At 37.3% G+C, this 18,061-nt stretch overlaps 1 long non-coding RNA gene across 1 annotated transcript; it reads right to left on the bottom strand.

Annotated features, from left to right (window-relative positions):
* Positions 1-3,894: 3,894 nt before the first annotated feature.
* On the bottom strand, positions 3,895-11,010 carry LOC113945640. Its single transcript, XR_003527145.1, has 4 exons — positions 10,988-11,010; positions 9,114-9,153; positions 6,534-6,592; positions 3,895-3,991 (listed from the first exon to the last, which is right to left on the bottom strand). It is a non-coding gene; the product is annotated as an uncharacterized LOC113945640 (long non-coding RNA).
* Positions 11,011-18,061: the final 7,051 nt, after the last annotated feature.

Below are 18,061 nucleotides of genomic sequence, written 5' to 3'. Positions count from 1 at the left end.
AAACAATACCAACAAAGTCCACTCAGATATCACAGATATCTGAGCATCAGACCTAAAGAATGCTGTGGTATGTGGACTAGACAGAGCTCCCTGGGCTCCAGATCTGCAATCAAACCCTTTGGATGGACCCTGGCATTGCACAATGGCTTCAGGAAGGCTCTAGGGAGCCCATGAATGGAAGTGACATTGCCTGTTTAAAACCTTTCATGATGGTTGACAAACATATGGAAAAAACTGTAGGATGGAAAGAAAGGAGGTACAAATTCACTACCAAGGAAATCTTTCTATTTTAATGATGTCCTTTCAAACATAATGTCTGAGAGTCATAGAAACGTCAGAACACCTTCTGGGATGTCTAAATTAAACAGACATTAGTTATACGTTTGTCAGATCATTGGAAAAATATTGTTAAGAGCACATACATGAATGTGCATTTGTATTGTCATCATCAATCTCACAGAAATTCAGAAATTAGAGGAACATCTCCTTGTAATGCTCAGGTGAAGTCGTGCTTTATGACCATGACACCTGATATACCAGATACCTCCTGAAGTGTCATGAGATTTTTTTTCAGGCTGCTACAACAAACTGTACTCCTTTTATTAAGGTTTTTAAAAAGTCCTGAATGTGTTCAAGGTGTTGCAGAGTCACCATGAGTTTCAGGGTGTATTTGACAACTGTATTTTTTTTTCACCTAGTTAGACCACATTTTGCTGACACCTAAAATCTTTCTGACACAACATTTTAGTATATGTATATGATAATCACGAGTGAGAGTTTGTGATCGAAAGATCCTGGCAGTTTTTAGTCTAGATGAAATGAGTTACTGCTATCAGCCGACCATCTAGAAACCTCAGTAATTCAATTAGTTCTAATTGAAATGGTAATTGATAATGTCAGTTCAAAGGCCTTAAAACAAATGAGCCTTAAATCCAAACTGTTCCCTTATCTCCGGTATTTAGATTTATATCCTTAAAATGCTTATTGACACAAAAACGCATTTGTTGGCAATTTTATTGGAAAAATTACTGGAAGTGTATCAAGTAAAACTGGAAGAATGACTCATGAATGTACTACAAGGTATAACTCTGCCCTGGTAGGAAGGAAAATAAAATGTCCAGATGTCAGATGCTGTTATTTAATGATAGGATTATTTTTCCCTAACTTTATGTGTTTATAACATAAGCTTCTACCTCTTCGTTAAGGTTTTAATTCATGGGTCTAGTAACTGGCATCTAGAGCCATTTTTGTTGACTCATGAAATCCTGTCTGATGCCCAGCTGCTGCTCCAGAAGGTCACAGGTTTTCTGAGAATCCTGTGTCATTTTTTGGAACTACAGATACAGATGCATGTTTGGGATACCATGGAGCATCTCAAACAGCAGTGGATACCAAAGTTGAAACAAATGAATCATGCCCGTGGTGCCTAGACTCTTTTTAGGGGAACAAAGTTTTTTATTCAAGGAACCAGAATCCAAGTTTCTGGCTGTAATGCTGAGAGGCTGCCCACATGTAGATAAACAGTGTGGTTTCAGATGCTTTAGGACACCTGGTCTGGCCTCCAGCTACCGTAGGAGAGCACAAGTCTCCCATAATTCACATCTCTTAGCAAATATCACAGATGATCAAGGGCATCTCAAATGGCACAGGACACCTACGTGTGGACAGCTGAAATAAGCCCATGTGTTTCTGAATTTGGATCTATATATCATGTTTAGTGTTAGGGGAAGTTAATCTTGTCATTTATCACCTGATTTAGGAGTATCTTCTGGATGTATTCTGTGATTCAATACCAGGAATCCATACAAAAGGGAGGACATCAGTTTTCCATACTGTGGATACAGCACTCCTACTCAGCTTTGAAATTGAGAATGTAGATGTGAGAGTGACACTAATACGTGTGGATCTCAGCAGTTTAAGACTTTAACATTGACCTCTAACCTTGTCTTAGAGAGTTATTTAAGCAACTCACTTGGCTGAATTATTGACATAAATCTTTTTTTGGAATATCCATCCAGAGTTATCATGGTAAACTTATACTCTCAGACAGAACAAATAAATAAGGACACAGAGTATATAGGGCCAAATCTTCAGCTGAAGAAAATTTAGCAAGTACCTGGTTAAATATCAGTCCTTTTAATGGAAAACTGTCTAGCAGAAAATCCTTTTCCACAGTTACTGAGGGGATGTGTGTACATGACACCTGATGTGCTGCAGAGGGAAGCCATAGGACAAATGAGTTTCCTAAACTTCTAATTTATCGAGGCTGTGGTCCAGAAAGACACATAAGCATCTTGACATCTTTCATCATTGCTGTGAAAGGGAATAGGCCTGCAATCTTGCAAGAACTTAAAAATCTTATGCTAGTTTGTCAGAAAACTACTTTGTCTGGCTGATCTATAAAGCTGCTCTACCCAGCTGGAAAACGCCCTGCACTTTCATGTCCTATATCATTCCACTGCTCTGTTTATTTTGCCCATTAATGAAAATGCTTTCGGAGTGGATTAGATATAATCAAAATATTATGATCTCCCCACCTTCAAGGTTTGGCAGAACATAAAGCACGGGCCAGTATAGCTGACCAACCAAGGAATAGATTAACTGTGATAGATAGTGTCATGTGCTATTGCAAAACAATTCCCTGCATGTGTGAGTGGCTGGGGGGAATGCATTAAAGAAATAAACTTGCAAAGAAAATAGAATATATTTGTAAACACAGAATGCTCATCTAAGAGTTACACAACCTAACTACTGTCCATGAATACCACTTGAAAACCTAATAATATACACAAAAAAACTTTAAAATGAGAATTTAATGATAAGATGACAACACATTTCCTAAATGAGTCCAACTTCAGAGAATATCAAAGGTTACCAAAGGTGACAATCTATGAATGAATGAAAACGTGTGTTAAAAGTTTTTGAGATGGCAACAACTTCAGACACAAAAATTATTTTGACTCATTGCTCCCATAAGCAATGAATGGTTCAGTATTTTCCACATATCAGCAGATAGGATTTTTCTGGTGTATGTAAACTGCAAGCTTACAGAGTGTAACATTTGTATTAGGGATCATTATAATGATCAAATCATAACACACTGAAGGAATCTAAGTATGAGCAGTGCCATATAAAAATAAATGAGAACACAGTGTATATTTATGTGGTTCCTTCTCCAAAGGCAAATAGGGGATTAAGTAACTTAATGAATGAGGATGAAAAGACAAAGCACTGCAGTAAAGTAAGTCCTGTTGTAAATACACACGACCCCATCAACAACCAAATCTGTTGTTGTCCAGAGCCATATTTAGGATGAGAGGTCTCCATCCCTACACTGCATTCTTTATTTCTGTCTCACGCATTGCTCCATTACTTTCACTAAATGGAGCACGACATTTTCTTAAATAAGTGCCTGACCATAAAAAACCCCAAGTGTATATAGAGCGTGGCATGAGAAAAACAGCTTCCTATTCTGATTTGTGCCTTTGATTTCATAAGCCCTATATCTGTCAATAATCACATTGAGAGCATATTCATTATAATTCCCCAAAGCACCGCATTTATATGAGTGAACAAGCTCCTGTTATCAAAGCAGAGCCTTGAAGTGGCTCCACAGTTAAGCTAATGTAACACACGACCACAGCTCTTGAGGAAGTACCAGTAGGTAGATTTCAGGCTCAGACAGCAAAGCTGGAAATGTGAAGTTCTTGCTATCAATCCAAGTTCTTTGTGGTCTGGATTTACCTGGGATTTCTCTGCTGGATCCGTAACACAGAATCCAGCCTCCCTTCATATTTTAAGAAAAGGCAATACTCAGGTACCCTGTCATGCCAAAGTTCCTACAAAGTTCAGTGCTACAAGAAAAAGTCACCAGAAACTCCACTGACACATTCTTGGGTTCTTGTTCCCCAGCTATCAACACTAATTTTCTCTTTTGTATGCTGAAATTCTTGCCTGGAATATTTGCCTGGATTTCCTTTCAACAAAACACCTGGGTGCAAACAAGAAGTTATTGCAATGCCTAAGTTTCTGGGAGATTGGTACATTTGCTGTGTTAAGTATAGATTGAAAATCAAAAATTTTCTGATGGGTCAAAATAAGGTTAAGGTTTTGTTTACTTATAAAACCATTTTGCCATGTCTACATAGTTTTCATTATACACTTGATTACATCAGCATCATAGTTTATCACCAATTGGCAGATCATGATATAACTGTTATTTCTTGCTAGCGATTAGGAATTTTGAAAGTATGCCCATCTCTTTATTTGTGTCCAAAGAAGTTTCATCAACCTCAGAAGCACTTGTATCAGATACATGGGGAGGAAATCCCTTCAGTCTCAGTGTCAGGAGGAGACAGTGTTGAGTAGATTCCTTGAATTAATTGGATGTTTGCAGCAGCCCCTGAAATCCCCAGTGGGTTCCTCTAAAAGATGCCACTTCACTCCTGAGGAACAAGTTGCCTACTCCCATACAAATGTAAATTAAATTGATGTGGAAGTAACTGAGACTCCTCCATGCATTTTAGAAAGTTGGATTAGAAGTAATATCCATCTCTGCTCTGATTTCACAGCATGTAGAAAGACCAGTATGAGCAGCAATGAGTACGAACCCAAATGACTACTAAAAACAGTCCAGATTGAATAAAACTCAACTTTAGTCTCCTGTGCATCTTTACCCAGTCTCTTCTGGGATGCCATTGTTGTGTTTGCTTCACAGATGCATAAGAAAGTCATTCAGATAAATGGACATATATTAAAAGTTGCATGAAGTGTATGCAAAATAAAAATATAACCTTTATTACTCTTAATCCTACATTTAACTGAATTAACTGAAGCATGGAACCAGGGTTAGGAGAAAAGTATATTGTAGAAAAAAAATGTCAATATATATGCATTTAAATGTGGGAGAGGGTGGAAGTATATGGTTAATAAAGACAATGTGACATTCCTTTCTCTCCAGTTCAGAGTAAATAAAACAACCCTACTTTCTTTCCAACAAGTCAATCAAACCACACCACAAGTATGATGATACCCTATTGTTTCTTATGGCTTCCAGAATGAATGTGAAGTTATGTGTGTTTTGCTTGGCACAATTGCATCTTCTGCTCAAATCCCACCAGCCAGGTCCCAAGCCTTATCTTTCTCTCTCAAAATCCCCTGCAACTCATTATTTTTCATTTGAAGAATCTCTCTGAAACCTTTCCTGCACTTCTCGTTCCAGGCATCTGCAGGGATGTGGTGTGTTTTGGAGCATGAGGAAGTGCTGTTTATCTTCAGTTCCCTTACTGTCTACACCCAGCAGCCTCTAGCATTTTTAAAGAAAAGTTAAAATATTTCCCTCAACATCTTTCTCCTTCTGACTTTAACTGCAAGGGGGGCGTAGGAATTCTATAGTGAAGTGCAGGCAAGGACCAGAACCAAGGACATGGCTGAAGTGCAGTTTCTGGGGTAAGGAAGCAATAGGTGAGGCTTCTTACTCTTTTCCCACACATTTTTCTGTGTTTACAAAAGTTTGATTCAAGTTTACACGGCTTCACCATATCAGACCTGACCTTGAACACAGGCTTCTAAACCCCTAGGAAGAAGGAAAGGGGTCCCTGTAGATACATTTAAAGACTTGACACGTCCTTGACCATGATGCTGTTTACTTGTCTCTAAAAATGTCCTTCTCAGAATGCCCCGGAATGGACACTGGATGGCAACAGCCCATGTTGTCCTCAGAGGGGATAGGTGAGCATTGGTCCTGCACAGCTCAGTGGCTGATCAGCAATATAAGCTGTGTTTCAGGTTTTTCTGGATCTTTTCCTGTATCTACAGTTGTGTTAAAGAGAAACTGAGATTTGGCTGTGCAAGTCACAGAATCACAGAATATGCTGATTTGGGAGGGATGCACAAGGATCATCAAGTCCAACCCTTAGTCCTGCACAGGACCATCCACACGAGTCTCACCATGAGAGTATCATCCAAACGCTTCTTGAGCTCTGTCAGGTTTGGTGCTGTGACCCCTGCCCTGGGGAGCCTGTTCCAGTGCCCAACCACCCTCTGGGGGAAGAACCTCCTTCTAATATCCCACCTAAGCTTCCCCTGACACAACCTCAGGCCATTCCCTTGGGTCCTGTCACTGGTCACCACAGAGAACAGATCACTGCCTGCCCCTCCTCTTCCCCTCTGGAGGAAGTTGTAACTGCAATGAGGTCTCCCCTCAGTGTCCTCCAGGTTGAACAGACCAAATGCCCTCAGCTGCTCCTCACACAGTTTTCCCTCAAGGCCCTTCACCATCTTTGATGCCCTCCTTTGGACACTCTCTAATGGCTTAGTCATGCTCAGACAACTTAAAATGGCACTTAGGATACACTCCAGCATCTATTAGGCTATAAAAGCTCAAAAGTCAAGGAATGCAGAATTCTGTTATTCTAAGGGCATCAGAGCTTATACAGTTAGAGAAGAAGGGTAGGATTTTTACCCAAACTGCTTATAAGTGATCTACTTACTAATAATTTCTGATTGTGTAATTTACCATTGCAAATTCTTACCTCTGTTTTTGTAGGTGATTTAGACATATCCTTGTGAAATCAAATAGTGGAATTCATTGCTGTATATATTCATGTGTAAATATTATTGTTCAAAACCTAATACAATTATCACATGAACAGGAAACAAAGACCAGTCTGGATCCATAAAGTCTTCCAATTTCCACATTTCTGTGCTTTAATTAACATTCACTCAAAAAAAAATGAGATCTACCCAGTGACTGATTACACACTTAGCAGTTTGTCCCTCTTAAAACCTTCTTTTCATCCAGTTGAGTAGTAAATATGTGTTTAAACCACCAACATTGCTTTTAAACGCTGTGGTCATGCTCCTCACTTCTCTGCTCAGCTTCAGCCATGTACAGAAACAAACAATGCAGAAAGGGACTTGTCAATGTAGTCACTGATGTTACAATAAAATAATGCTAAAGGTTAAGGAAAAGGGTTATTTGCAATAATGATGGTTAAGTGTTTGTGAGATGGCAGGAGAGTTTGTGAGATAGTTCTGGCAGAAGAACTCTTGGGATTTTGTGGGCTTTCTTTAAAATTTAGTTTAGCAGTAGTGGATGCAGTTGCTGCACTTGAATGAGTCTTGTAGTGCCTTAAAATATTCAGTGTCACAATACGTTTATTTCAACTACATTAATTGCATCCAAACATTTCTGTTTAGTCCCATTGGAAAAACAGGATTTCTGGGAGTCTTCTGTGTGCTCATTTCTTCTTCCAATTTCTTACTTGCTTGAGGCGAATGATTTTCTGAGAACCTGGTATGCGATTAAAGATGCAATAATTCTTCCCAGAAAAAGCAATAATACCATCCAACAGTATCATATTCCCTCTTCTTAATTAAGGTTCTATGCTTTTGTTATTCATTGACAGTAATCTACACACATGTTTCTGCATAATTGTACCGCAGGTTCGTTAGGGTCTGCGCATGTATTTGTGTTTGCCATATGGAGTTCACATCCATCCACGCCCGACGAGTCATTTCAGCAAAATGAAACTAGTCTTAAAGAATGAAACATAGTAAGCTATGGGTAATGGTAACTGAACATTTTAGAGAAATTGGACTTTATGAGGATCACCATTTTTCCACACTAATTACAGAACACAAGTGTTCCTAATATAAGCTTGGGAAATGCACAGTAACAACCGAGGTACAAATTTGTTATATAGACAATGCTGAAATTTTGCTCTTGATATTACTGGATATGAACTGCAGTTTAGTTTGAATAGTGTAACCTTGGATGTCACGCAGGGATTTAACACGACTTTCTAACAGAGAAGTTTCTGCAATCAACAACAAAACTCAAAAGTGTGAAGTTTAATGACTATGGCCTAGAGTTCATGAGAGACTTTACAGTGATGCCTAATTTAAAATGTCCTATGCAGCTGCATCTGTCTAGGTATATCTTTGACAAAAAGCTCTAGAGACTCTCAGCACCAGATAGATTTTACCTCAATTTAAACATTTAATTGAGACATTTAGAAAGGAGTGTGGTCATTGTAGACTCTTCATTAGAGTTAATGAGGACAGATAGAGACCTGTAGAAGGTGAATTGGTTGTTAAGTAGATGGAAAAAACAATCTGGCTAGTGCATGGAGCTGAAACATCCTCTGAGATACACAACTTTCTCTTGCTTATTGACTGGCACCTAAGTGGAGAGGAAGGAATCCAGCCTCCAAAGCAGTGCTTCTGCCTACTCATCCTCTCCAGCTTAAATATTTGTGTCAATTCTGGATTATGTTTATACTCTCTGGCAAGCAGGCAGTTTGGGTCCTACTCCCTCCTTGGTCTGGAAAACTACAACTCATTTCTTTGAAAAGTGGCCTAAACACCTAAAATTGAGATTGCAAGCAGTCTCTGTCAACTCCTCTTGCTGAGAGTATATCTCTGTGCAGACACCAATACAGAAAAAAAAAAAAAAAAAGAGAGAGTAAAGAAAGACAACTGACTTCAGCTGAGATATAGCAACATCAGCCTGTACTGGGCTGGGGACAATGTCTTGAAAATAAATCCAAGAGCTTCGAGAATCTCACTACCCCCCAAACTATGATTGTTTACACCCATTTCCTTTATGGGTCTGGCACTTAAATATTAGTCATAAATGGATACTCACATGGTACAGGAAACACTGGGAAAAATCATCACCTAGATCCTGGTGCACTAAGGACAATGCTGAAAAAGCTATGAAGAATAACTTTGGAGATAAGTCCTGGATGTATTATAGTTCAGTGTGATGGATTCATCTAAATTCAGTCAGTGAGTTGGGAAAATACAATCTTTCAATTAATTTCTTTGTGTCCTTATGTGATTCTCTTGTTCTAAGAACAAAATCTTAGTAAAAAAATCTTAGCAAGTTGAATTTTTTAACTTTTATAAGGACCTTCTATTATTAAAATTTCAGCAACATTTATAAAAAGAAGGGAGAATCTTGATAGATAAATTTCAGCAGTACAGTATGAGGTCCCATTTCCAAATTACAAAGAGATGTCCATTCAAAGCAGGACCATGAATTGTAATTAGTTACAAACTTCCCATAAAAAAAATTAAATGGAACAAATTTCTCTTTAGGAACTTACCAGGCTATGCCAGCTGCTATTAGCTGTCTCCACAAAACAGCTAAGGAATGATAGAGTAAATCCTTAAGTATGCCCCTAATAATGAATTTAATTTTCTCATGTTTATTAAATGTTTCTCTGCTATTGAAATCTGAGTTTTTAAGTTAACATATCTTTTTTAATCTAAAATCTTCTTTTTATAAAACTGATTATGAATAATGTTGCTGCTCCTAAGACATCCGTCCTTTAGGGTAATGGTTTCTAAGAACAGGAAACTGAAACACATTCAAAGCAATCAGAGCACTTGCACAGATTCCCCAGGGTTCCTAAGAAAGATCTTGGATGGTTGAATGAGCTACTCTGAGTACTGGTAATTTGTGGATCCAAAGAGAAGACTGTAAGGTAGCTAATATTAGCCAAGACAGCTCTGTGGTGTCCTTATGTTAGAACCATGAGAGAGTTCATAACATCTGCCTAGAACTCTAAAAAGGTCAACTCTGCCCAACAATCACTCAACTTTTGTCAAATGAATCATGACATAATGGCAAACTAAGTATTCTACTTCCACAGCTTTATGTGCAAATCAGAGTTTAACTATAAAACTATCATCTGTTTCCGGATCCTTAACATTTATTTTTCCTTCCATAATCAAGAATTACAGTCATAATAAAGAAAGCTCAGTTTACTCTGCTGTTATTCCATGGCATCCTAATGATGTGAAACACAAGCAAGCAAGGTTTTACTGTCTGGTACGGGATGTTCAACATCCCTTTAAACGTCTATTGTACGTACACTTCTTGTGGGTTGTAAAAACTCATCTACTAAAACTGCTTCTGTAACGTGACCAAAGAGTAAAACTCAAAAGAAAATGTACTTTTGTCAGAGTGAAATGGAATTCATGTCTGATTATGTTGTCTTTCTAAAAAATCATCACCATGATATGCTCTGGGGAATCTCTGCAAGGCTTTCCAGTCTATATGAAAATAAGCTATTGAAGTTAGAATAATAAACAGTTAATTAACTGGTCCTTCTGCATGGTAGCTACTGGATACTGAAATAATAAAGAATTCTCACAAGTCATATAATCAACTTCACTGGTTTTTGGAGGGTTTTTGTTATTTGGTTTTTTTTTGGTTTTTTTTAGGACAGTACTGTAAATTTTTTAAAAACAAATTCAGTAATATAGAAGCACAGTTGTTTTATGTGCAGCTTATTGTTCATAGTGTTTAATTCATGTTTGTCTCACAGAATTACCCAGTATAGATGGATTTCAGAAGAGTGTTCATAACAGTTTTGGAGTTTTGTTTTTTTTTCGAGCCACAATTCATACTAAAATTTCACTAAGACAGTTTTTGAAGACAAAAGACATTTTAAAAAAAAGTAAATTTTAATTGCTTATGAACACTCCTACAATCAAGGGTGCACTTTTTTTGATCTGCGCTGAGATTCAGATTGTGCTCATCAGGTTTCAACATCAAAATTTATGCATGCAGTCTCAGTCAGAAGCATAGGCTCATTCCATAGTGCAAAAAAAAAACAAATGGAGAACTCCACAGGGAGTTTTACCTGTCTTGAGACAGGTCAAATCATCTTTCAGAAGTACCTGTATTTTTGGACAGATGAAAAAGCAAGCTTTAGTGATGAATTTAGTCCAGAAATATATTTTCATGAAAGTACTGCCAAAATGAATACCACCCTGAATGAGAAAAGATTTCTAAACAACTTCTGTTCAGAAGTTTCAATATTTTATGCATCAAGTAGCCATACCTGAAGAATTTCTAGACTGTAAAAATAAAGACATTAATATACTCAATTCTGACTGTAACACAGGTTGTGTGCTCCTGTCTTTGGGGCATAATTCTGAAAAACCACACACAGGTATGAGGTGCCCTTACCTTCATCATCTCAGTAATCTCAGCGAAACCAAAATTAATCGTGACTTCATACTTAGATTCACGGAACCACAGAATTTGGAACATTAGTCCTCTGGAGATCATCATCTACCCCCCTGCTCAAAGCAAGGTTAAATAGAGCAGGTTGTTCAAGGTTGTGCTTAGTCAAATTTTGAATATGTCCAAGTATAAAGACTCCATAGCCTCTCTGGGCAACCCTGAATATCTATTGTTTAATTTTATATGTTCCTTAACCTTAGTATTTTATAGATATAACTACTTTGGTAATTTTATTCAGAGATATGGCTGCAGCTACTGCAGATGTATCAAAATTAGTTTTAAACTATCTATTTTGGGCTTTGGTGGTAATGCAATAGCAACAGAAGGGTGTTGTTAGAATGTAATAATTTGACTTTTGCTCGATTTTTGCAATCCTGATCTCTTCTGTGCTACAGAAGCATGGTTCATCAATATGTAGACAGTGGTAAAGTAGTAGAAATATTTCCATGCTAACAGAATTCAACCACTAGTACAAATGCTGCAAAATTTGTGTTTTGAGAGCTAAATCCTTTGTGTGGTACTTTTTCATTTTTTTTTTTTTTTGAAAAGCACACTACATTGGTGAACTGACTGATGTGTTAGAGGAAATCTGTCAATCCTCAGTCTGCATATTCATACTCTGCAATAAACTGTATTCCTCAGCATGACTCTCCTCCCATATGCAACATAACAAGTATCCAACTATTCCAAATCTGAGGCACTTTCCTGTGAGCTCCTTCCCCATCATTTAGCTGATTGCTGTCAATTGGCTGTGCTGCTGAGTTCCCCTGAGTTTTCTCAAGCAGGAGTGGTTGGACAATCATTTTCTTTAGATGATCATGTGCAGTAAGGACAAGTTGTCCTGAAAAGAAAGATTAAAAATGACTTATGAAAAACAGAAAGCAAAAAAAGAAGTGTGTTAAAAATAAGAGAAGCAAGAAAACCCATGTTTCATCTAATGGAATGATAACAGGCATTGACATGTGATCTAGTAGAGCTGGGCTACCTTCATAGTCATTGACATGTGATCTAGTAGAGCTGGGCTGCCTTCATAGTCATAGAATGCAGCATTTTTAAAGTTCAGTTCAGTCTAAAGTAAACACCTGGAACAGGTTAGACAAATTATGTTATGATTTCTCCCTACTGACTGCAAATGGAGCCCAGAGTGACCAGCTCAGCTATCGACACCTATTAGTGTAAATGTTTAGAGTTAGGTGAGACAAATCCCACCCTAACAGTCTGTAAGAGGATATCTTTTCCAATCCTCTTTTCCTATCTCTCTTACTCTCCCTGGGGTAAGACGGAATTTCTGGGAAATCTGGGTTGTCGTAAGAAAGGAAGTTACAATTACAGCAAAAAGGTGTATAAAGAGCCTAGGAGAGTTTAGGCCTCAAAACACCTGCAACGGCATCAACAAAAATGGATTGCTTTTGTTTTCTAGTATTAAAAGGATAATTATTTTCATTTTTTTTATACATACCTAGAATGAGATTTTTGGTTTAATCCTCTCAAAGGTCTGTATTTCCTTTTACAGAGAGAAATAACTAGCAAACCGTGCAGTACTGAGGATCATATCCTCTATCATTTGCCTACGTTACTTGAACAGAGGGAAACTATACGTGGAGAAAAAGTCCACAATGTGTTACCACTGTGCAAAGGAAATGCCTGAAGGAACCTGTATCTCAGCCTCACTGCACAGAAACAATAACAGAGTAATGAGCCCAAAGTTATCCTCATTATAGAGGACAACAAAAACTAGCTTAGTTCAAAGATTAGAGACTTCCCAGGTTCCCTGTATGAGGGAAAGGCTTATAGAAAGAGCAAAAGTGAGTTAACGTTCAGTTGACTTCTGAAGGATTCAGTTTTTCCCTGTTAAGTCATTCTGAGAATAGAGTTCTTGTATAAATTTAGCCTTTGTGAAGATATGTAGGATCCCACACTGAGGACTGAAGATGCATTTCCCTTTTACAGGATCAATTAAGTGTTATGAAAGGAGCAAGAAAGTAAAGCTACATGTAGGAAAGGATATATATCATGTTTCTACAACTTCCCAGCAAAGAGGTAGGTGAGTAATAAAGTTGCAATCCAGTAGTGATGCTGAGACAGGGTAAAACACTGGCTTGTTCTCCTTCAATGAGATCATTCCATAAGGTAGATTGAGTTTATTAAGAATAGAAAGTAACATTTTATTTTTCTCTTTAACTTTGTAAGTGCTCATGTTTAAGTCTTAAAAAGCCTATTCTTCTAAATCTGCTTGCTGAGAACTACACAATACCATGTATGCTGTGTTAACAAGCCATCTGACCTCTTTAAATATGTGCCTATGTAGTCTAATAATATTAAAGAAAGGGATTCAAATACAAATGATAGACTGTTTTATATCTATACAGAGAGAGAATCCAGTCATTAGGGATGTGGGATATGGGGAAAGACACACGACTGTGTAGGTCTGGATTAGAAAACAGCTTCCAATTGCTTCTGTGTTTGGTGCTGCGGAATTTATTGGCTTTGTTCTTGTAAAGTCATTGGAGAGCTTGTAGGGAAAAAATATAAAACTGTTTGAACTCCCAGCAATACCAGGTGTACAGGATTAAACTGAAACCTTTAAAAAGTTCATATCAAGCAGACTCTATGAAGCATATAACTCTGACCTATTCTTCCCTGGATAAAAATTCAGTGAAAGGGAAAAAAAAAAAATAATGCACTGTGTAAGTACAGAAGGTTTACAATTTTCCCTTCTGTATTTGACATTTAAATTGGATGGACATGGGCCAATGACTGGAAGAGTAGAAGTTACATGGGACAAGTTAATATGCATTGGCAAAGAGTTTTGTGTTCAGGTTTGCTTGTATAGTTCCTGCTGTTGTTATAGAAAGCTCTGGATATCCTGTTATAAGACTCATGTACTTTTGCCATTCATACTGTAGAGAGTTTTACTGAAACAAAATAATAACTTTCTTCTAGTAATGACTTTTCTAAATGCTCTTTTCTTGCCATAGCAAAATTATTTCCAAAATATTTGTGTTGCAAATTCAAACCAAAGAAAATTGGAGATATATGTAAACAAACACTTTTTTTTTCTTCTGCTCCCATTCTGTACAATTACAGTATTTAAATACCTTAAAGCCATTGCTCCAAATGGCTGATTAGTGTACCAGGTCCATATTTTATATCAATAATGGAAATATTTTGTGCTTCTTTTCCTGACAACAAGCTGAATACTAGTGTACCATCATGAAGGTTTGTTAATGCTTTACTGTTATGAAGTTGAACATATCCTCCTTTTATCAATTGGAGTACACATAATAGGATCCATTCTCCTTTTTCACTCTTTTTCATCTTCCTGCTCCAGTATCATCAAGTTGTTTTTGTAGCTTGATTCTGATCATGTGGCTGAGTGCATATATGCATGTCAATCCTCCAACTACAGTGATAAGTATTGTGGTCATGGTTATATAGGTACAAAGGAAACACCGAGCAAAAAGAAACACTTTATCTCTCTTTCTTCAGCTGAAAAAAAATAGGAATTTCTATTTTTTCTGGCAAGTAAAAAAAATTCTGATTTGAAGACTAACTTTGCCCTTGGAGTAGGATTCCGCCACAGATTCAAATATGTAACTGGAGGGTTACAGCTACTCTTCTATATGTAAGAAAGGTGTATAAGCCACTGTTGAAATCCATGAAGATCTAGTTAATACAGTCAAGAGAGTTGAAGAGGGAGGGATGTCACCTTTATTTCCAACTTTTATTAGGTTGTCTTCACCAATATTTTCATGCATCTTTGCTCCCTTTCTCTGCTATTTGCTGTCCCAGACATGTTGTCAGCAGTGATGCAAGGCAGAGGCAGTTTTGCAGCAGATTGGATGTACCAACACATGAAGATAGCAATACCACCTCAGCTACCACTACCACTTTTTTCTCTCTTTCACTTTTATTCCTGCTACATCAGTCCTCTGATTGACTCAATCCATTGCAAAACTGATGTAATGCTGCAGAGAGGACTGATCTGAGGAGTCAGAGCTGTGAGAAGATCAGGAGCTCGAGGTCCTACATCACCCACAAGTGTTACATGGAGGGATGCAGTCAGGTTCTGGACCACATCGCAGTAGTCCGTGTACAAACAAAAGTAGCTCAGCCCTCACTCAAAATGGCTTTACTTTACTCGTGCTTTCTATCAGGAGCAGTCCTGACTCATACCATGTTTGAATCATGCCAAGGCATTTCTGAAAGAGTCAGAATTGACGCAAATCAAATACTTATCAAGGATGTAAAAAATGAAACACAATGTGTAGCTATATCACAGTGCTTGAACCATTTTAGTTTCCACCATAGATGCACCGTGATAGACTAAGGCAGCAATATGCAAATTTTAATGTGCACTCAAATTGATTTTACAAATGATAATTTTTTTAGAGTAGGGAAAATCAATTAGTTTAATCAAAAATGCACTCAGAGGATGGGTTTGGGTTTTTTTCTTCATTCTTGTCTACTGTCAAATTGGGGAGAAGGAGGAAGGAAGATAAGTGCATTGTTTTTTAAAAGAAGAAATCAAGCTTAAAAGAACATTGAAGAAAAGAAAAAACAAAACACCAAAAAAACACAACCATCACTTCAGAAAGAATCAAACAAAATATTTCTTTCATCCTTTCTTGGGACTTAAATTATTTGTTACAGCAGTAATTTAATTGCTCCTAAATTACATTCATGGAAATGGTTCTATTGGTCTGAAAAAGCCAACAAAAACAATTTTAATAGTTAAGAGTTACCATTAAAGTGTCTTCTGGGAAATTATTTTCTTGAGTTCTCACTGTTGTCTGTGGTAATGTGGCAGAGTGCCTGGTGTATGTGGAAATCCAGGTATTAAGACTATAGTCACATCAAAATTCCAAACACAATTAGTCACTTCAATTAAACCTATAAGCATTTCATATGAAAAATAAATATTTTTATTTTTCCAATGGCTTTACATTTTGTGTACAAGATATATTCTTCAAAGATGGATAGTAGCACTTATATCAAGTGCCAGTTTAATCTTATATCATTGGGAAATATGAAGTTTCCCTCCCAACTGCTTCACTGGAAGTTTCTGCAAATTCTACTCCCTGGGACGATTTTGTCTGGGAATTGTGGCCTGGTATATGTTAGTTTAGGTTCTTGTTAGTGCTCCATGGGGTCAAATCACTGTCATGTCTGATAAGTTTCCCTGTTATTTGTAGAGGATATGTACATAATCTAGTTTCACCTGGGGTAAAGATTACATTATTTATTACTATTTCTAAAGTATTCTGAGTGCTCAGAGTTAAGTCATGCAAAAACAAAACATGAAAACTGAAATCTTGAAATCTTTCCAGTGTGTGACTGCTTCATAGAGAGAGATGAGACAAAAAAAAGCAAAATCTCAGTGTTCAAGCTGTTGAGGGTGTTTTTCTATAATAATATTCTCTTTATTTTAGAATGATCCTTAACTCTATCCTGGACATGTTATATAGTGCTACATGGGTGCACTTTCATTGCTCTAATTTTAATTTCAAACAATTTAGAGATGTATATTGACAATTATATTCTGATTAACAAAAATCTTGACAAACAAAATTGAGGTAAATATTTTTCTATCCTTCCCTGATTTTTTTTTTTGACTAGCATGATCTGATCTCCTACATAGACTGAGGATCATCTCAAAATCATCTCATTTTCCTTTAGTCAGTCTTAAAACCTGATTTGGCTGAAATAAAATTAGCAATGATTGAACATTCAGTATGCTGAATATTTGGACACTGCTCTCCTCTTCCTGGCTTTTGGCTTGTGTGCAGTTTGCTGCAGTGACAACCCTTCTATTACTCTAATGCTTTTTTGATCACGTCTCTTCATGTTTCCAGAAACCTGCTCAAACAAACCACAGGAGCTCTTTGCATTTTTTGCACCCATTGTTATACAAGCGACAGAAGTGAAACTTCAGCATAAGTAGGAAATGTCATTTCAGTGCAAATGGAGGAAACAGAATGAACCTAATAATGTCCCAGTCAATCCTCCACCATGTTGATGACACATCCTACTCTATTTTTTACACATATTTACTTGCCCTATTTCCTTTACTTTAGTCCTGTTCAACAGTTAGGACTTGGGAAAATCAAATTAAGAGTGGGAGTGAAAGGGAAAAGTAAAGCTGTCTCATAATCAGTAATGTCCTCCAGAAAACACTTGAACTCATATATTTTTTATGGACTTGTTGAGTTTCCTGCTTTGCATGTGAGATCCTTATAATTTGTACGTCATAGTTCCCCATTCATAGGAAAGTCTCACAGTTTGTGCAGACCATAGTAATGACAATACTCTACTGCAAGCCCAGTGTTACATGTTGAAGGGTTTTTTTGTGTTTTTCATTTCTCAAACTGCCACATGCTTAATGTTCTGGATGAAGAAATGGGGGAAAGGTAGGAATATGCATCTATTGTAGCACTCATTTTCCACTTTCACATATATTCACTATTAGCAAAAAAGGAGATAGAATCACTGGTCACAAAATCACAGAATGATTGAGGTTGGAAAGGATCTCTGGAAGTCACCTTATCCACAACTCCTGTTCAAGCAGAGCCACCTAGAGCCAGTTGCCCAAGACAGTTTTTTTAATATCTCCAGGAATGAAGATTTTACAACCTCCCTGGGCAACCTATTCCAGTGCTTGATTACCCTCACAATAAATAAAAAGTGTTTCCTGATGTTTGGATGACACCTTTTGTATTTCATTTTTTACCAGTAATCTCTGGTCCTGTCGCTGAGCGCCACCAAAATGAGCCTGCTTCTGTATTCTCTGTATCTTCCCTTCAGTTATTTATACACATCAACAGAATCTCCCTGAGTCTTCTCTCCAGGCTAAACAGTCCCAGTTCTCTCAGCCTTTTCTCATAAGTGAGGTGCTCCTTGCTTTCATATAATTGAAATGAAAAACACAAAGAACCGGATTCACTGAGCATATGTCATGAGATTTTTTTGGCTTAAAAACGTCGCTACATTTGTAGAACAGCCAAACACCAAAGGATA

This window comes from Corapipo altera, unplaced genomic scaffold, assembly GCF_003945725.1.
Source record: "Corapipo altera isolate COAL_440 unplaced genomic scaffold, ASM394572v1 1b, whole genome shotgun sequence".
NCBI classification, from domain to species: Eukaryota; Metazoa; Chordata; class Aves; order Passeriformes; family Pipridae; genus Corapipo; species Corapipo altera.
Note: the sequence above shows the minus strand (reverse complement) of the source record. Positions and strands in the feature narration are given on the sequence as shown.